This window comes from Lampris incognitus, chromosome 7 (genome assembly GCF_029633865.1).
Source record: "Lampris incognitus isolate fLamInc1 chromosome 7, fLamInc1.hap2, whole genome shotgun sequence".
Lineage (NCBI taxonomy): Eukaryota > Metazoa > Chordata > Actinopteri > Lampriformes > Lampridae > Lampris > Lampris incognitus.
The window spans coordinates 9030189-9052248 of record NC_079217.1 but is presented as its reverse complement, the minus strand read 5'-3'; the positions used below and the strand labels follow the sequence as shown (position 1 = coordinate 9052248).

At 47.4% G+C, this 22060-nt stretch overlaps 1 pseudogene; it reads left to right on the top strand.

Moving 5' to 3' along the window:
* LOC130115875 (glucagon receptor-like) overlaps nucleotides 1-21640 on the top strand; it is a 25235-nt pseudogene extending 3595 nt beyond the window's left edge.
* The last annotated feature ends 420 nt before the right edge of the window (nucleotides 21641-22060 follow it).

Below are 22060 nucleotides of genomic sequence, written 5' to 3'. Positions count from 1 at the left end.
GACTGACACACAGACAGACAAGCTGAATGACTGACACACAGACAGACAAGCTGAATGACTGACACACAGACAGACAAGCTGAATGACTGACACACAGACAGACAAGCTGAATGACTGACACACAGACAGACAAGCTGAATGACTGACACACAGACAGACAAGCTGAATGACTGACACACAGACAGACAAGCTGAATGACTGACACACAGACAGACAAGCTGAATGACTGACACACAGACAGACAAGCTGAATGACTGACACACAGACAGACAAGCTGAATGACTGACACACAGACAGACAAGCTGAATGACTGACACACAGACAGACAAGCTGAATGACTGACACACAGACAGACAAGCTGAATGACTGACACACAGACAGACAAGCTGAATGACTGACACACAGACAGACAAGCTGAATGACTGACACACAGACAGACAAGCTGAATGACTGACACACAGACAGACAAGCTGAATGACTGACACACAGACAGACAAGCTGAATGACTGACACACAGACAGACAAGCTGAATGACTGACGTACAGACAGACAAGCTGAATGACTGACGCACAGACAGACAAGCTGAATGACTGACGCACAGACAGACAAGCTGAATGACTGACACACAGACAGACAAGCTGAATGACTGACACACAGACAGACAAGCTGAATGACTGACACACAGACAGACAAGCTGAATGACTGACGCACAGACAGACAAGCTGAATGACTGACACACAGACAGACAAGCTGAATGACTGACACACAGACAGACAAGCTGAATGACTGACACACAGACAGACAAGCTGAATGACTGACACACAGACAGACAAGCTGAATGACTGACACACAGACAGACAAGCTGAATGACTGACGCACAGACAGACAAGCTGAATGACTGACACACAGACAGACAAGCTGAATGACAGACGCACAGACAGACAAGCTGAATGACTGACACACAGACAGACAAACTGAATGACTGACACACAGACAGACAAGATGAATGACTGACACACAGACAGACAAGATGAATGACTGACACACAGACAGACAAGCTGAATGACTGACACACAGACAGACAAGCTGAATGACTGACACACAGACAGACAAGCTGAATGACTGACACACAGACAGACAAACTGAATGACTGACACACAGACAGACAAGCTGAATGACTGACACACAGACAGACAAGCTGAATGACTGACACACAGACAGACAAGCTGAATGACAGACGCACAGACAGACAAGCCGAATGACTGACACACAGACAGACAAGCCGAATGACCGACACACAGACAGACAAGCTGAATGACCGACACACAGACAGACAAGCTGAATGACCGACACACAGACAGACAAGCTGAATGACCGACACACAGACAGACAAGCTGAATGACTGACACACAGACAGACAAGCTGAATGACTGACACACAGACAGAGGGATGGACGGGTGACGGGGTGAAAGCAGAACATGGATGGAATCGTATATTGTTGGAGTGGGGTAATTGGGGAGACACAGCTGGGGAGAAAAGGGGGGAGGGGGAATCACTGTAAACCAATCCACTGCCCAGTGAGTGTCTGCCGCCGCGTGCCGTTACTGCAGCCGTGATGTCAGCTGATGTGTTCTTGTATCCGGTGTTTGTGTTTGTGTGTCGTATGTTTACACGTACTTGTTGTGTGAGCAGGGACGCCGGTGTTGTTCGTGGTCCCCTGGGTTGTCGTCCGCTACCTGTATGAAAACACAAGGTATGCGGGTCGTTCTCAGTAGAATGTTACTGCGTTTCCCACAATCCCTCAGGCTTTTTTTTGTATCCGCACGCCACAGTTTTCTCTTCTGTGGATACAAAGTGACCTCGGCAGCAGTGAGAACAGAGATTAAAGGCAGAGCAGTCATTGTTTATCGATCTTATTGATCTCATTGTTGACGAAAACACGCTTAAACTGTAACAGATGGACTCTCCATTGTCCCTTTGCTTTATCTGATTTTCTTCTCATTCTAGTTTATATATATATATATATATATATATATATATATATATATATATATATATATATATATATATATATATGAAACCCTGTTGAAAGAAACACTCAACAGTAGGGAAAGTGCTCAACAAATAAGGAACAAAATAATCCAGTGAGTCAAGTAAATTCTTTATGAGACAGTACAAGCCTGTTTCATGCCATAAGCAATCATCAGCTGTCAATCATCAGCATGAAACAGGCCTGTACTGTCTCTCAAAGAATTCACTTGACTCACTGGATTCTATATATATATATATATATATATATATATATATATATATATATATATATATATATATAGTGAAAAATATTTATATATATTTATATGTTTGTCCGCTTGCAGGTGTTGGGAGATTCATGAGAACAGGGCACATTGGTGGATCATCCGCACACCAATCCTACTGGCCATTCTGGTAAAACACACACACACACACACACACACACACACACACACACACACACACGCACACACGCACACACGCACACACACACACGCACACACACGGGCGAAAGTAGGACCTTTCCAGTGGACCTGTCCTGTTTGTCAGCTGCACTTTGACATCAGTAACAAGGACAGTGTGCATGTGGGCACAGTGGTGACATCCAGGGTGAAAAGTTACACACACACACACACACACACACACACACACACACACACACACACACACACACTTTGTCAGCTGCTCTGTGTGTCACATCTTATTTGCGTTTTCTTGTCTTCCTTGCTCTGTGATATTCCCTGCAGCAGTCCCTCAAGAACAGTAGGGACTCTATGAATTACATACTGTTTGCTAAAACACACACACAATGGAAATACACACACACGCACACATGCACACACACACACACACACACGTCACTATGCGACAAAGGAGAGCCTTTAAATGTCCTGTTCGAGCTCCAGCAGTTACCCAACGATGGAAAGTGATGAACGACTCATCGTAGCGTTTGAGTCACATCAGCAGTCTGTCTCCTTGCTCCTGTCTCCATCAGCTCATAAAAGATGGATGGAGGGGCGTCCGGGTAGCGTAGCGGTCTAATCCGTCACCTACCAACACGGGGATCGCCGGTTCGAATCCCCGTGTTGCCTCCGGCTTGGTCGGGCGTCCCTACAGACACAACTGGCCGTGTCTGCAGGTGGGAAGCCGGATGTGGGTATGTGTCCTGGTCGCTGCACTAGCGCCTCCTCTGGTTAGGTGAGGTGCCTGTTCAGGGGGGAGGGGATAGCGGGATCCTCCTATGTGCTACATCCCCCTGGTGAAACTCCTCACTGTCAGGTGAAAAGAGGTGGCTGGCGACTCCTGGTGTATGGGAGGAGGCGTGTGGTAGTCTGCAGCCCTCCCCGGATCGGCAGAGGGGGTGGAGCAGAGACCGGGACGGCTCAGAAGAGTGGGGTAATTGGCAAGTACAACTGGGGAGAAAAAGGGGGAGGGGGAGAAAAGATGGATGGAGATACACATGGATGTGCGACAGCTGTAGCTGAAGCTTGGTTTGGAAACAGTTTCAATTAAAAATATTCAATCAATTAATCCACTTCATTAAACATATTAAAGAAAAAAAGCAATAAAAACAAATACGCAAACAACCTCCTTGGCAACATATAAGCGACAAACAAGCAAATCCTAATCTCGTGCAGGATGCCTTTGATGTCCTTGCAGATAATTGGCTGAACCTACAATTTATGTAATTATGAACGCCACGTTTGTTATTATTCCATCATTATATATTATGCGTGCTCGATAATTCAGGTAAGGAAATCCCAGAAAGCTGAATCAGTTCATGTGGGTACAATGTTTACTGAGAGAGATGCATTTCATCGCTCGTCTAAGTGGCCTCCTCCGTCTCAGCTGACTGCAGGCGTCCCCACCCTTATGAACACCAAGCTAATCTGCCATTTGTCACATCCGCATCCTTAGACTGTGAAACTGCAATCGGTGATGGGGGACGTTTGATTGTTGATGTTTATCATAAGTGGTCCAGTGGTTAGCATTGTCCAATCTTGGGGGGTCATCCCAGGTCGTCCTCTGAGTGGCGTTTGCATGGCCTCCCCGTGTCTGCGGTGGGTTTTCCCGGGTGCGCTGGTTTCCCCCACCGTCAAAAAGACATGCATGTTAGGCCAGTACTCCGCAGTCTACACCATCTAAAGGCCAGAGGCCACTCTTTCAAGGATGTGAAGAGGGAACGACCACCCCTGAACCTGGGGTGGGGGGTGGGGGGGTGGGCCTAGGTACATCTGTCACCATCTTACAATGCTGTGATTGCAAACATTCCCCCAATCCTCTGTGAATAGTACACATGGCCATGGAAACTGTATTTCATGTTCACGCCCATATTTGTATATGAAACTTATCGTCGTTTACGGTCATTATGCCACTGTATTGTTTATGAGGGTGGGGAGACCTGCAGTCAGGGGAGACTGGAGAGGACACTTAGAGGAGTGATGAAGCGTCTCTGTCAGTAAACGTGTCCAGATGAACCGATTCAACTTAATGCGATTCCATCATTATAGATTTGACACGAAGGCGTCGGAGTCCAATTTTTGAGAGAAGAACTAAAATGGACCAAACACAACTCAAGAAATCATTGATGGCGAATTGTGAAATGATACTGAAAGTGAATTGCCGTGAACCCAATTTGGAAATTAAAACCAGCCACCGGCCAAATACTGGTACATTTTTGCATTTGTTGTTGATATATAAACGTCCTCTCCACCAGCCACCTAAGAATACCAAGAAAGTAGCTGCCTGGTAAATTCATAAAATAAGGGGGAAATTGGAGTTTATTTGCCACTGTGGCAAGTAAACTAGTCAAAAAAGTTTCCTACTCTCTGCTTTAACCCTTAAAAGAAAAATGGAAGGACGACTTCATCGCTTCAAATACATAAAAGTCTAGATGTCATCAAATATCAATATATCGATTATCAGTCAGCGTTATCGAGAAAATCTTGAGGCGTTGATACGTTAACTTTACAACCAAAATTTTACAATACATTTTTCAATGCCCGTTTTTCCTTCTCACATTTGCGTTTGTATTGCAATACATATAGCGACCACACGGGGGCGACATTACGCTCTGCTGCCACTTGCGCGCCTCTCCCAAATTGGCGGGTTCGCTTTAGAATCGGCAAACGTTTGTTCTGTTGATACAAAAACAAAATAAGCTGAGAACTTGACGTTGTCACCGTTCTCACTGGGATTGTGAATGTTATTATCATCGTCCTTATAGGCGATTTTTGCAAGTTTATAAGCTGGTCTATTTTTTTTTTTTTATTTGCCGACATTTATGTGTAATCATCTGGAAAATTTTTCCAATTGTTACTTGAACGAGGGATCGATAACAAGCCTAATTAAGTCCTGTCATGTTGGGGGGGGGGGGGGCTCAGCAATATAAGCAGACTAATTTAACAGCTTTTTTAGCCTTATCGTCTCCTGCTGCTCACGTCGATGAATCTTTGCATCGGTGCAATTCTTTCATGTGATCTGTTCTTAGCCACTTTCTGTGGGTCAGTCATACCTTTGTTTCTTCAGATCAACGTCTTCATCTTCATCCGTATCATTCACATCCTCGTGTCCAAACTGAAGGCTCACCAGATGAGATACACCGACTACAAGTTCAGGTGAGGTGGTGTGTGTGGTCGAGTCAACAAGACAGGTCATTTCTCTCTCTCTCTCTCTCTCTCTCTCTCTCTCTCTCTCTCTCTCTCTCTCTCTCTCTCTCTCTCTCTCTCTCTCTCCTCTCTCTCTCTCTCTCTCTCTCTCTCTCTCTCTCTCTCTCTCTCTCTCTCTCTCTCTCTCTCTCTCTCTCTCTCTCTCTCTCTCTCTCTCTCTCTCTCTCTCTCTCTCTCTCTCTCTCTCTCTCGTTACGCCTTTCTAATTCTAATCTCGTACAGGATACCTTTATGTCTTTGGTGGCCAGTTCAAGGCCCAGATGTAGTAGAGAAATTGAGAGATTTTTTTTTCCTCTGACTAAACGCTGACATTAAGAACACACACTCTCATGGGAAGCGACACTTTGTGTTACAAACAAAATCCTAACCCTAACCCTAACCCTAGGGTTAGGGTTAGGGTTGGGGTTAAAATTAACCCCAACACCTTTCCTAATACTAACCCTATTTCAAACTCAGGGAGGACCCAAACACAGGATACAAAGACAGGATGATATGGTAAAACCGGGTTTAATGCGCTGAGGCAGGCGGAGGTTAGAACACCAGGGAATCCGTATAATATGAAAAAAGCAGGGGCAGGAACTGAAATGACAAGACGGGTAAAGATTTCAAAACAAAAGAGGAAGGCAACAAATTAGAAAACCAGGTCATATGAGTGACTGAACTGAGAACAGACAGTCGTAACAGTACCCCCCCCCCCGGTGCCTCCAGGCAACTCGCCAGGCTTGTCTGGGTGATCCTGATGAAAGTCCTGGACAAGGGAGTGACACAGGATGTGCCAGCAGGGAACCCAGCTGTGTTCTTCCAGTCCATATCTTTCCCAGTCCACTAAATACTGGTAGCCCCAGACACATACATCCAGCAACTGCCGGGTGGCCATCCATAGTGTGGGAGGGGGGGCCCCAACTGGAAGAGACAGGTTTCAACTGGGAGACATGAAACGTGGGATGAATCTTCATGTGAGGCAGCAGCTTGAGTCTAATTGCCATGGGGTTGTTAGAGTCCATTTCAAAGGGGCCAATGTAACATGGTGTGAGTTTTTTAGGAGAGGACTGTATCGGGATATCTTTTGAAGATAGCCAAATCTTTTGACCCGGTTGGTGTCTGGGGACCGATGTCCGATGCCGGTCTGCAATGCGTCAGTTGCGGTCAGCAGAGCAGAGCAGGGCAGCACAGGCATCTTTACAAACCTTCCGAAAATGACAAAGGTGGGCCTGAACCAAGAGCATGGAGACGTCCTTCTCTTGGGCTGGGAACAGAGGTGGTTGAAAATCTATGGCACATTCAAAGGATGACATACCAGAGGCTTTGCTTGACTGGGAGTTGTGAGCATACTCAGCCAAGGCAAGGTGAGTACTCCAGGAGGCCAGGTTCTGGTAGGCCATAGAATGAAGCGCTGCGCCGAGATCCTGGTTGGCCTGTTCCGCTTGACTGTTGGTCTCGGAGTGATAAGCAGAAGACAGACTCACCATAGCTTCGAGGGCTTGGCAAAAGGCCTTAGGCCTCCAGGTATACCACACAAAAGATGTGGTATACTAGGAGGTCGGATGTTTCCAAGGCTGTGGGACGCTTAGGGAGAGCTACATAGTGTATGGCTTTAGAAAAATCAGTCCACAATGGTTAGTATAACCTTGTGAAGACGAGAGTCCAGGGACGAAATCGAGGCCAATGTGGGACCAGGGGCAACTGTGGACTGGCAAGGGGTGGCGCAGGCCAGTGGGGGGCCTTTCCTCAGGCGCATGTGGAGCAGGCGGTGACAAAGGCAAGGATGTCAGCAGCCATAGCGGGCCCCCCCGAACCGCCACTTTAGGGGAGACAAGAGTGTGGCTGACACCCAGATGGTAGGATAACTGGGAGGAATGTGCCCACTGGAGGAGCTAAGGGCAAACTTAATTGGGAGTAAAAAGACAATTATCAGGAACATTACCTGGATCTGGCTGGTTGCATTGAGCCTCCTTGATTATAGACTAATCGCGGCTACCACGCAGGAAGGTGGAAGGATGGTGTCTGAGTTTGGGAGCGTCCCGTCCAAAGCGTACTGTCAAGAGAGTGCATTTGCGGCCTTGAGGTACCTGGAGCCTGGGTGGTACATGAAGGTGAAGGCAAAGCGGCCAAAGAACAATGCGCACTGGGTCTGGCGTGAGTTCCGGCGTTTCACTGTCTGAATGTACGTGAGGTTCTTATGATCTGTTCATACAATAAATGGATGTTCAGTTCCCTTGAGCCAGTACCTTCATTCCCCCAGGGCGAGTTGAACAGCCAGCAGCCCCTGATTCACAACATTATAATTTCGCTCAGTGGGGGTCAGACGGCGGAGAAAGAAGGCACAAGGAGCATCATTTCTGTAGCTGAACGCTGGGAGAGAACCGCCCCTACACCGGAGACCGAGGCATCAACCTCTACAACAAAACTTGTGAGGTATCAGGGTGGATGAGGACGGTTGTGGATATGAACCATTCCTTTAATTCAGAAAAGGCTGCATGTACCGTCAAGGAGTAAGGAGAAATGGGCGAGACAAGTCAGGTGAAGTGTGCGACAACTCGACTGTAGTCTCAGGTGACATGGCGGTAGAAGTTGGCGAAGCCAAGGAACTGCTTGAGCTGTTTTACTGAGGTGGGTTTGGGCCACTCTACCACCGCCTGGATCTTCTCTCTTCAGGTCTGCTCTCACCTGCCAACTCTCAATGATGCAGCCCAGGAAGGGGACCGAACTGGTGTTAAACTCATTTTTCTGCTTTGATGAAAATGTTGTTTTCCAACAGGTGCTGGGGGATTTGTTGGCACCTGTTGAATATACTCCTTGGTGCTCCGGGAGAAGATCAGAATGTCGTCAAGGTAAACGAAGACTGCCCAGTTGAAGCCACAGAGGACATCATTGACCAGGGCTTAAAACACGGCTGGGCATTGTTCAGACCGAATGGCATGACGAAGTACTCAAAGGCTGTCTTCCATTTGTCACCTTCTCTAATTCTGACCACGTGATAGGGGTTCCTGAGATCCAGCTTAGAGAATATTGTGGCTCCATGAAGGGGTTCGAAAGCTGAGCTGATTAGGGGCAGAGGATACTTGTTTTCAGCGGTGATGTTGTTAAGCCTGTGGTAATCGATACAAGGGCAAAGCGACTTAGCTTTAAGCCACAAAGAAGAATCCTGCTCCTAAGGGAGAAGAAGAGGGGCTAATTAGCCCAGCTGCCATGGAGTCATGAATGTATTTGTCCATAGCCTCCCTCTTGGGACGGAAGACGTTATATAGGTGACTGGAGGTTAGAGAGCCTTCGGGGAGGAGATCGATGGCGCAGTCGTATGGGCGATGAGGAGAGAGGGGAGAGAGAGAGAGAGAGAGAGAGAGAGAGAGAGAGAGAGCGAGAGAGAGAGAGAGAGAGAGAGAGAGAGAGCACGGTGTTTGCTGAAAGCTTTGCCCAAATCGTGATAAAACAACTGACAGGTCGGGAGGTTCCAGGATGAGTGGGGTTGCATCAGTGGGGGTGAGGGCATACTGCAAGCACGAGGAGTGTCGGCTGACCAGTCTATGCAGGGGTTGTGTGTCACAAGCCAGGGGCGCCCCAAAAATCACCGGGGCTTGAGAAGAAGAGAGAAGGTGAAACTGAATGTTCTCACGATGGTTACCGGAGCAGATAAGCTGCAGGGCTTGGGTGTGACGAGTGACCTGGAGTCTTAATTTATAAAACCGTATGTAGGATCGTTACCACAAGTTTGCAACTTTGCATTGACCATATGTGGTCAATGCAAAGCACCACATATGCATGCGGATGCATATAAATGAGCCTGCCGATCAGTGGTGTGTTACGGTGAATCGTGGCAACAGCCGAGAGGAAGACGAAGAAAAGGATTTTTTCTGACACAGAAACCGAGGTGCTTGTGGGTGAGGTGGAGGTCAGAAAGCAGATATTGTTTGGTGGCTTCAGCAGTGGGGTCACAAACAAGAAAAGGCAGCGAGTGGCTGCCACTGCAGTTAATGCGGTGACTGCGACAGAGAGGACCGTACCAGAAATTTTTAAAAAAAAAGTGGTCCGATGTGAAGGTGGAGAAAAAAAAAATATGGTGTCTAGTGTCTTTTTACAAACGTCGCATTCCATCCTCACGGATCCTTGCTCCCTGTTGACGGCCTACTTGTCGGGGAGCGGGCTGTGGGTCAGGGTCCTCATGCTGGAGGGGGGGGGATGCCAATCCTCAGTGCCATGTTGTGCAGAACGCCCTGATGATCTTGCAGACTTCTGTCGGGTGGTACAAAATTCTGCCACCTGAGGCATCTAAAGACCGCCATCGGCATTTGAGGAGGCCGATGGCGCGTTCCACGACTGAGCGCCCATGAGCGTGAGCAGCATTGTAGCGCATTTCCTCTGTGGATTTGGAAACGGGGTGAGGAGCCGGCGCCCGAGGGGGGGTAGCCACTGTCACCTGCAGGCTATAACGGAAGAGTAATTATACATCAGGCTTGAATGGTTAGAATTTCTACAATGCGTTGTTTATTAACTTACCAAGAAGCCAGCCATCATGCCCAGCGACTGCCTGTATTCTGTTCCCTACACTGCTACGCGTCAGGATAAAGGAGTCATGTTGAGCCAGGCCATCGTGCCACTATATTCATCAGGACCATGTTGGAGTCAAACATGACTTGGACATTAACTGAATGCACATGCTTTCGATTAACGTAGAAAAATTCATTTTCATATGGAGTCCTTATAGCAACACGAGTGCAGTCAATTGCACCAGTCACATTTGGGAAACGGGACATTGCTGCAAGTTGCCTTTTGATGTTGGCCTGTTTCCCCCACAGCGTCAGGAAACCTGATGTATCGACTGCTCATATTAATGATGCCACTCAAGAAGACAGGCATTATTGCACTCGGGGATGGCTGCAATATCCCAGACCTAAGGATAGAATTCAACAGAATTATGTCAATCCCAATAGGGGCTTTAGGCAGAAAGGTAAACATTACATATTGTTAATCATATCAAACACATACCTGTCGGCTAATTCCCGTTGGTAACAGCCGGTTGCCAGAAACCCCAGAGTGGTTAGTACCTGTATTTGAACCGGGATGGCGTGGTTCCATCAGGTTGGTCCGTGTAATGCTGGACCCAGTTCAGCACATAGAGCCAAGAGCACGGCTCTAGGGAATCTAAATCGGCTTATTAGCCAGTCGTCATCATGGGCCAAGAAATCTTCGTGGTCCCTGGACACTCGTTCCCTCCTAATCCTTCCATTCGTGCAGTCCTCTAGCAGTGCCAGTGCATCCATCATGCATCATTACGCACGAGAGTATTTATATGTTTACAGCAATTACACTGATTGCTTCACACCTTGCGAAAATGATCGCGTCAATCAGTGGTAGGCCTATCCATCACCCTGAGATATCGTTTGAAGATAGAAGTTTGATAGGAGAACACGATTTCTTTTATTTATGTCGGTTTTGTTATTTTAGCGTAAGTAGACATAACACTGCTGGTTTGACGGTTTAGCATAACGTGGATCTATAATTAACGTTTGATATTAAGTGAAATTAAATGTGTGAGAGGCATCATTGTACTATCTGGCTTCAATTCACCACCTCACCATCTGTGTTGCCAATTTCCCCTGTCTCCAAAATGTTTGTATGCATGGGTCAGAGTTTACGTACAGTTGCGCACATTCTCCCGTCAAGTTTGTTTTTATAGATCACAAATTTTGCGTGGGCGGCACAGTGTTGCAGTGGTTAGCACAGTCGCCTCACAGCAAGAAGGTCCTGGGTTCAAGCCCCGGGGTGGTCCAACCTTGGTGGGTCATCCCGGGCCGTCCTCTGCATGGAGTTTGCATGTTCTCCCCGTGTCTACATGGGTTTCCTCCGGGGGCTCCGGTTTCCTCCCACAGTCCAAAGACATGTAGGTCAGGTGACTTGGCTGTACTAAATTGTCCCTAGGAATGAATGGGTGTGTGTGTGGACCCTGTGATGGCCTGGTGGCCTGTCCAGGGTGTCTCCCCGCCTGCCGCCCAGTGACTGCTGTAATAGGCTCCAGCATCCCCGCGACCCTGAGAGCAGGATAAGCTGTTAGGATAATGGATGGATGGACAAATTTTGCGTCGGAAGTGGCGTTCGCCTCTTTCAGGCTCCATTTTGTGCGTACGCAACAGTTATAAATGAGACCCCTGGTCAAGGCGCCTGCCATTGAGAGCATTAACATTTAAGTAAGCCCACAATATAAGCTATTTTAGACTTATCTGAGCTGTAGGTGAGTGGTTGCTGCTCAAAAGCCAACTTGCCCTGTAAGAGGAATGCACCGCAGGTACCCAGGTTTCCAGTATAATGCTCTGGTGAGGGAATCTGGGACTCTCTGGGCTGGGGAGCTGGCAGAGCCAGAATGGGCAACAGAGTGGAAGGATTGGGTTGAGCTCCAGGCTGTGGAAGGCAGAGCCGAGTGTAGACATGGTCGAGTTGGGCTCCGATGTGGGGGACATTGGTTGTTGGGTTCTGGAGTGCCCCCAAGACTTGAAGGAGGGTCTGATTGTGTCGGCCCACAAGGCTTTGATTGGCAAGAGCCTGGTGGAGTTCATCTGTGTCCGCTGGGTCTATGTTGGCCAGATTGTTCTGTTACGAACTCAAGGAGGACCCAAACGCAGGACACACACAGAAGATGATATGGTAACACTTGGTTTGATGAGTTGAGGCAGACAGAGGTCATAAAATCAGGGAGTCAGTATAATATGCTATGCTACTGTTGGGCGAAGGAGAAGGAGAGGGGGAAGGCATGTCCAGAGGCAGCAGGAGAGGAGGAAGGGTAGGTGTGTGGAGGTGAGAGTTGGAACTTTGAATGCTGGCACTATGACTGGTAAAGGGAGAGAGCTGGCTGATATGATGGAAAGAAGAAAGGTAGGCATACTGTGTGTGCAAGAGACCAGGTGGAGGGGGAGCAAGGCCAGAAGCATCAGAGGTGGGTTCAAATTCTTCTACCGTGGTGCGAATGGGAGGAGAAATGGGTAGGGGTAATTCTGAAGGAAGAGTATGTCAAGAGCGTGCTGGAGGTGAAGAGAGTGTTGGACAGAGTGATGAGTATGAAGCTGGAAATCAAAGGTGTATTGATGAAGTTTATTAGCGCATATGCCCTGCAAGTTGGGTGTGAGATGGAAGAGAAAGAAGAATTCTGGAGTGAGTTGGATGAAGTGGTGGAGAGTGTACCAAGGGGGGGGGTGGTGATTGGAGCAGAATTCAATGGGCATATTGGTAAAGGGAACAGAGGTGATGAGGAGGTGATGGGTAGGTATGGTGTCAAGGAGAGAAATGTGGGAGGACAGATGGTGGTGGATTTTGTGAAAAGGATGGAAATGGCTGCGGTGAATACATATTTCCAGAAGAGGGAGGAACACAGGGTGACGTATAAGAGTGGAGGAAAGTGCACACAGGTGGACTATATCTTATGTAGAAGGCGCGATCTGAAAGGGATTGGAGACTGCAAGGTGGTGACAGGGGAGAATGTAGCTAGGCAGCATCGGATGGTGGTCTGTAGGAAGACTTTGTAAACCAAGAAGAGGAAGTGAGTGAAGGCAGAGCCAAGGATCAAATGTTGGAAGTTGAAGAAGGAAGACTGTTGTGTGGAGTTCAGGGAGGAGTTAAGACAGGCACTGGGTGGTACTGAACAGTTGCCGGATGGCTGGGCAACCACTGCACAAACAGTGAAGGAGACAGCTAGGAAGGTACTTGGTGTGTCATCAGGACAGAGGAAGGAAGACAAGGAGACTTGGTGGTGGAATGAGGAAGTACAGCAAAGTATGCAGTGGAAGAGGTTGGCAAAGAAGAAGTGGGATAGTCAGAGAGATGACGAAAGTAGACAGGAGTACAAGGAGATGCACATAAAGCAAAGAGAGAGGTGGAAAAGGCGTATGGTGAGTTGTATGAGGTTAGACACTCGGGAAGGAGAAAAGGACTTGTACCGATCGGCTAGACAGAGGGACCGAGCTGGGAAGGATGTGCAGCAGGTAAGGGCGATCAAGGATAGAGATGGAAATGTGCTAACAAGTCCTGTGTGATGGCCTGTTGGCCTGTCCAGGGTGTCTCCCTGCCTGCCACCCAATGACTGCTGGGATAGGCTCCAGCATCCCCGCGACCCTGAGAGGAGGATAAGCGGTTCAAATAATGGATGGGTGGCTGGCGACAGTGGCACTGACGAAAAGACAGGAGGTGGAGCTGGGGGTGGCAGAGTTGAAGATGCTAAGATTTTCAATGGGAGTAACGAAGAAGGACAGGATTAGGAACGAGTATATTAGAGGAACAGCTCAGGTTGGACGGTTTGGAGACAAAGCAAGAGAGGCAAGATTGAGATGGCTTGGACATGTGTGGAGGACAGATGTTGGTTATATTGGGAGAAGGATGCTGAATATGGCACTGCCAGGGAAGAGGAAAAGAGGAGGTTATGGATGTGGTGAGGGAGGACATGCAAGTGGCTGGTGTGACAGAGGAAGATGCAGTGGACAGGAAGAAATGGAAACGGGTGAACCGCTGTGGCGACCCCTAACAGGAACAGCTGAAAGTAGTAGTAGTAGTAGTAGTATAATATGTGAACAAACAGACAGGGGGCAGGCAGGCAGGCAGATAAACAGTTTCAGAATACAGTTCAGGTTACTGGGAAGTCGGTCCAAAACAAGGTACAGAGTAGGCAAGGGGCAGGCAGCAAACACAGAGTCCAAAGTACAGGCAAAAACTTCACAAGGAGAAAAACCCTTAACTACTAGGTGGCAAAACATGCTAGACAATCTGGCAAGGACACAGGGAAACCAGGGTAGTATAAATTAGGGAATGGGGAACGGGTATGGCAGACTGGTGGCAAAAGCAGGGACAGGAGCTGAAATGACAACGCAGGTCAGGATTTCAAAATAAAACAAGAATGCAACAAAATAAAAAAAACAGGTAAAATGAGCAACTGAACTGAGAACCGATACAGTCGTAACAAACCCTAACCACAACCCTAACTTGAACCTTGCGACGAACCAAAAACAATCCAAATATAAACCTAAACCTAACCCTGATCTTAATTCTTCTGCTTAACTTTAATACTGGGCCTGAGCCGAACCATAACCCCAGTTGTAACCCTAGCCGCAAACCCAATTCCCAGAAATAACCCTTTACCTCATGGGGAATTGACTTCCTGACTGGTTTGACTATCCTTACAAGGACAATGGGTCCCCATGTTGATCGAAAAACATCACACACACACACACACAGCAGTACTAGCTAGTTTAAACGTACTGATTTGGCTAGTTTCTATACAAGAGTCATCGCTATATCTGAAATGGTACTCTGAAGTATTGAATGAAGAGTTACTGTAGTGGAGGAATGTTCATGGAAAGTATTCACTAGGTTTCTCTTTCCAGGTTGGCCAAGTCCACACTGACCCTGATTCCTCTGCTGGGGATCCATGAGATGGTGTTTGCTGTGTTGACAGAGGAACGGCTGGAGGGTGTCATTCAAAATGTGAATCTTTTCTTCCAGCTCTTCTGCAACTCTTTCCAGGTAACGTAAGAGACGTTTGCTGCATCTCATCCACTCTTGCTCCATTCCACGCCTATATCCTGTTTGTGTCTCCCTTATCCTTGCCGATAATGTAGAAATTGGTACACTGACCTTAGACCGCCCCCCACCCTGCCAACAAGTCATCAGAAAGCCATCGGCCACTCGGCCAGACATCCGGCTGTCAGCTACCTTGTCAGATGAGAAAAATTACACAAAGCTCGACTAATGGTGGTCTTCAGCAACCAGTTAGATTTCCGTTCCTTCTACTTTTTTCCTACTAATGTGACGTCCGTTCTGTAAATAAACACAACAATGGATGACGTGAAATTGATCAATCCAATCCAGGCTTTTCCTTCGCTCGACCCTTCATGTGGTTACAGTAGCCTCATGGATCTGGATGAAGTCAGTGTGTACGCTAAACATCAAGTTGCACGAGTTATTCTTTAAAAAACAGTTACAGTGGATGTAAAATGTCTAAACACCACCCCTGTTAAAACAGCAGATTTTTGTGATATAAAAAAAATGAAAGCAAGATAAATCATGTAAGCACTTTTTCCCACCTTTAATAAATTGCAGCCTATAAAAATAAAGTGAAAAACAATCAGAAACATTTTAGGGAAAAAAGAAAAATACAAAACTTAGAACAACCTGGTTGCATAAGTGTGCACATCCTTTTATAAATGGGGATGTGGCTGTGTTCAAAATTAACCAATCACATTCAAACTCATCTTAAATAGTAGTTAGTATCAGGAACACTTTGTCATTTCACTTCATGCACTTGTGTACATGAAATGAAACGAAATGCCGTTTCCCCCCCCGCCCACAGCAGTACAACACAAAGACAAAAATACATCCACAATCGACAAGAACACACATATCCAAACTAACACATAAACTAAACTAAACAAAAAAAAAATCACTGTCCAAGAGAATGAACGTCGGAACCGCCGGTCTGCATGGGCCAGCAGTTAGCTTAACCCGTCCCGCTTCCGCGCCCTGTCAGACTGCCCTCGGCGTTTCCTCCTTGGCTGCAGCTCCAGGCAGGGGCCATGGTCCCCGGACCCACCGGATGAAGCGGACCAAGCTCTCCCAGCCCATCCAGCGCCAGCTCTCCCAGCCATCAAACGAAGACAAAACTTAGACGTGGACAAAGACACTGCATGGACAATACTGGGTGAGGCCGCCGCAAATGTGAATTCGCGTCACCATCTTCTGACACCGGGAGCGGAACATACTTAGTCTACCCCTGCCATCGATTAAAGTGACGCTGATTAACCCCAAATAAAGTTCAGCTGTTCCTGTAGGATTTTCCTGACATCTTCTCGGTTGCATCGAACTGCGAAAGCGTTGGTCCACAAAAAGCTTACAAAGCATGAACAGGAAAGGTATCGATCAAGAGAGCGGTAAAAAAGGAATTCCCAAGGAATTAGATATACCCTGGAACACAATGAAGACTATCATCAACAAGTGGAGAAAGTATGGAACAACAGTGACATCACCGAGAACAGGACGTCCCTCCAAAATGGATGAGAAAACGAGGAGAAAACTGCTCAGGGAGGCTGCCAAGAGGCAGACAGCAACATTAAACGAGCTGCAGGAATTTCTGCCAAATACTGGTCTCACTTATTCTTCATATGTCTGGGCTATGGGGTAGGGTGGCAAGACGGAAGCCTTTTCACATGAAAAAAAAAAATATCCAAGCCCGGCTAAATTTTGCAAAGAGATACATCCAGTCTCCCAAAACCATGTGGGGAAATGGTGTTTTGGTCTGAGGAGACCAAGGTTGAACTTCTTTTGGCCATAATTCCAAAAGGTATGTTTTGGTAAAAATAACAGCACATCACCAAAAGAGCACCATACCCACGGTGAAGCATGGTGGTGGCAGCATCATGCTCTGGGGCTGCTTTTCTTCAGCCGGATCTGGGGCTTTAGTCAAGGTGGAGGGAATCATAAATAGCTTCGAATACCAGTTGATCCTGGTGCAAAACCTTCAGGCGTCTGCTAGAAAGCTGAAGATGAAGAGGAATTTCACCTTTTAGCATGACAACGACCCAAAGCTCCCAGAACTCGCTGGAGGGACTACAAGTCCAGTCTGGCCTGGGAACGCCTTGGGCTCGCCAGGAGGAGCTGGAGGGCGTTGCTGGGGAGAGGGACATCTGGAGTGCTCTACTTAGCTTGCTGCCACCACGACCCAACCCCGGAGAAGCGGCTGATGATGAATGAATGAATGAATGAACAACCCAAAGCATCCAAATCGGCAAAGGAATGGCTTCACCAAAAGATCGAGGTTTTGGAATGAACCAGCCAGAGCCCAGACCTAAATCCAGTAGAAAACCTGTGGGGCAACCTGAAGGAGGGCTGTGCACAGGAGAGGCCATCACAATTTGACAGATCTAGGACATTTTTGCAAGGAAGAGTGGGAAAATATTGCCAAGTCAAGATGTGCCAAGCTGATAGACTCTCACCCAGAGTGTGCTGTAATATTTAAGATAAGATTTACGATGTTAAGGTGCTTCGACAAAGTATTAGTTTAGGGGTGTGCACACTTATGCAAACCAGGTTATTCTAAGTTTTGTATTTTGTTTTCTCCTAAAAGTTTTCAGTCTGTCTTTCACTTTGATTTTATAGGCTGCAATTACACATTGAATGTGGAAAAAGATCTGACAGGATTTATCTTGGTTTTATTTATTTTTACATCACAAAGCCTGCCATTTTAACAGGGGTGTGTAGACTTTTTATATCCGCCGTATCTACCGTGGTGAATCATAAATTGTTTCTCAAGCATGTATAACTGTGTTGCACCGTGGGATTAATTTTCCTCATTGAAATATATTGCTGTGTGACGCCAAAATCAGGAACAAAGGGGGCCACCCAGTTTTCCCAGAAGTGGTCAACCCATCAGCTATTTCGGCGGCGGCCTGGATGCCACTTTCGGGATGAAAAGATCCACAGTAACGTGGACACAGTTTAGATTTGGTTTGACAAGGGTTGTTTTAAACCTTTTTTGTCTATCATTTGCAGGGTCTACTTGTTGCTGTCCTCTACTGTTTTGTCAACAAAGAGGTGGGTGGAGGGTTGTTTGTGTGTGAGAGAGAGAGAGAGAGAGAGAGAGAGAGAGAGAGAGAGAGAGAGAGAGAGAGAGAGAGAGAGAGAGAGAGAGAATGCCAATGGTTGTTTGAAGTGTGTGAGGAGACACAACTGTCATCACACCGGCCCCGGCAGCAGAAACTTTAGGCCCCATATTGATAATTGGTGTGAAACCTTTTGCCGTCCTCCTTCCTCCCTCCAATCTGCAGGTGCAGGCAGAAATAAAAAAGAAATGGCAGAGGTGGAGAATGGGGTTGACCACCTTGGATGACCCGAGAAACACCGGCAGCAAGACGCCACAGGTAGGTGTCACTCAACAGGAGACTGTTATACCAGACTGCATAGAGCAGCACGGTGGCGCAGTGGTTAGCGCGGTCGCCTCACAGCAAGAAGACTCTGGGTTCGAGCCCCGGGGTAGTCCAACCTTGGGGGGGTCGTCCCGGGTCGTCCTCTGTGTGGAGTTGACATGTTCTCCCCGTGTCTGCGTGGGTTTCCTCCGGGGGCTCTGGTTTCCTCCCACAGTCCAAAGACATGTTGGTCAGGTGAAGGATAAGTGCTTCGGATAACATCTGGATGGATGGATGGATGGATGGATAGATGGATAGATAGATGGATGGATGGATGGATAGACTTTTCTACTCTAAATTCTCCTGAGGTGGACTTTTCCACGTCAGGCGCTTTCACAATGTCAGATCCTTGTATGTGTGAAGGCTTACAAAAAAAGTGTTTCTAAGTTCTGTAATGACCGTGAAAGATGTTAAATGAGGAATATGAGGCACCGTTGCCGTTATAAGTGGGAAAACTTCGTAATGAGCCGATTTCATTTTAATATATTTTGATCCGAGTAATGCGTGCAGAATAAAATTGTGGGGTTAAGATATTTTACTCACCGGCTTTATTTGGAGATTTTGGACATGGGACCACCGCTTTACACACAACTTCATTTTACGACTTTATAACAGCATCTTATGGGGTTAACTGAACCTTTCAACAACACAAAAAAAAACAACCTGTGTGTCAGTTGTGCTATGTACATAATTTTTCATTATTTGCGGCGTCTCAATTCCACAGGCTCGGTAGTTTACGGGTGGTTACTACTACCTACGGTAAACATACGGTAAATTAACTCTGTGGACAACCACATCAAGTTCACCAGGCAGGATGTGAAAAATGACAGGTTGGCCTTCTTAGACTGTGAAATTGCAACTGGCGATGGGGGACATTTGATTGTTGATTTTTACCATAAACCGGCACATACTGATCAATACTCAAGGTTTGACTCTCATCATCCACTGGAGCACAAACTAGGAGTCATCAGGACGCTGGACCACCGAGCTGCCAACGGCCCCACCCACACATTAAACAGGCCCTGGTTAAGTGGGGTTATCCTAACTGGGTGTCTGTCAAAGCCAGGAAGATGTCCAAACAGTGCACCAGTCGATCGAAGAGAGGAGAAGGACGACAGCTGTCTCAATGTAAACCAGCGGTGACTCCGTACGTGGCGGGAGTGTTGGAAAACCTGAGATGCGTATTTTCTAAACTCCGCATCTCGGTTGCTTTCAAACCTCAAAACACGCTGCGCCAAAAGTTGGTCCACCTCAAGGATCGGGCCCCCGGCACAAACAGATCAATATAGTGTACGCTGTTAAGTGCCAGGAGGATTGCCGTGACTTGTACATTGGGGAAACCAAACAGACTCTGGCCAAGAGGATGGCCCAACACAGGAGAGCTGACACGTCAGGCCAGGACTCTGCAGTCTACACCATCTGCAGGCCAGAGGCCACTCCTTCAAGGATGAGGATGTGCACACCCTTGATAGGGAGGAACGCTGCTTTGAATGGGGAATCAAAGAGGCCATCTATGTGAAGAGGGAACGACCATCCCTGAACCAAGGGGGAGGGGGGGGCTAAGAATACATCTGTCACCATCTTACAATGCTATGATTGCAACTACTCCCCAGTCTTCTGTGAATAGTACACATGGCCATTGAAACTCTAGTAAATGGTCACGGCAGTTTGCATATGAAACCGATTATTGTTATCGGTCATTATGCCACTGCATTGTTTATAAGGGTGGGGATACTTACAGTCGGTTGAGACTGCAGAGCTCACTTAGATGAGTGATGAAACCGGGGTGTCCGGGTAGCATAGCGATCCATTATGTTGCCTACCAACAGGGCTCACTGGTTCCAATCCCCGCGTCCCCTCCGGCTTGGTCAGGCGTCCCTACAGACAACTGGCTGTATCGGCAGGTGGGAAGCCAGATGCGGGTATGTGTCCCGGTTGCTGCACTAGTGCCTCCTCTGGTCGGTCGGGGCGCCTGTTCGGGGGGGAGGGGGGAACTGGGGGGGAATAGCGTGATCCTCCCACGCGCTACGGCCCCCTGGTGAAACTCCTCACTGTCAGGTGAAAAAGAAGTGGCAGGCGACTCCACCTGTATGGGAGGAGGCATGTGGCAGTCTGCAGCCCTCCTCGGATCGGCACAGGGGGGTGAAGCAGCGACCGGGACGGCTCGGAAGAGTGGGGTAATTGGCTGGATACAAGTGGGGGGGAATCCAAATAATGAATGAGAACATTCACAGACAACAAAAGAAAAAGTGATGAAACGTTTCTCTCAACAAACATTGTGTCCAGATGAACTGATTCGTCTTTCTGTGGTACCTCGGGTAAGTACCGGCTGCTCAGTCCAGCAAGTTGAACCTGCAATTGCCCAAGTAATGCGATAAACCATTGATAATATCGGACATTTAAGTTAATAATTTTTAACTTCCACTTTCATTTACACTTCCAAATATGCAGATTAAATAATTGAGCTAATTGGACTTGTTAAAACAAGTGTGAGGCTTGTGTTCACTTGCCTCATAAGACACCGTTGTAGCGGTGAGTCCAGTGATGGTCCCATATCCAAAGCCTCTACGATGAAATCGATGAGTAAAATGACATAACTGATTTGGAGGATGGCAAAAAAACAAAAAAACAACTATGAAAATAAGAACCAAATTGTAAAACAAAAACAAACAAAACAGAATTATCCTTTAAGGTGTAACATTCTCTGCAGGTCGGTGCCAGCATGCAGCCGTCTGTACAGTGTCTCCAGAAGTCCCTCTGTCTGCCAGAAAGCCACATCGAAGACGAAGGGAGGCAGAATTTCTTCTCCAGTCCTCCCCGGCCCTCTTCTCTACAGCCTCTTCTCTCCCACCCCTCCCAACACCACCTTGACCTCTCAAGAGCCAAGAGGGTGGCAAGCTACTGTTACACCTCCTCTCACAGAGAGGAAAGACCGTCTCCGGCAATGGCACTGGAGGAGGTGAAGCAGGGGAACGTGAGGACGATAACTTTTCTGAAAGCTACTGCTGACAATTAAAAATGGCCTTGGAGGCTTCTCGGCAATTAAAGGAGATCTGGGATCTCTTGAGGGCTGCCATATCAGACAGAGGCTAGCAGCAACTGGTTCCCTCCAAGAAACCATCTGTCATTGTGACTGCTGAGTTATAATGGAAAGGATTTGTGGTTATTCATTTTCCAGACTGTGCAACATTCAGGACCTCGTGACGACCAGAGCTTTACCGTTGACACGATCAAACCTCTACACTTGCACGTGTCCATGTACACACTCAAAATTGGATTGTCATGGTGAAAGAGCAACATGGACCACCTTCTTGGACTACAGGAAAGGTGATCTGCACTCTGCTCAGTGCCAGCTATAGATCCCATTGAGATTTAACGGGTTTGCATTTCTTCAGGCGGCTCTGCAGGACTACAGAGCAAAAGGTGCTG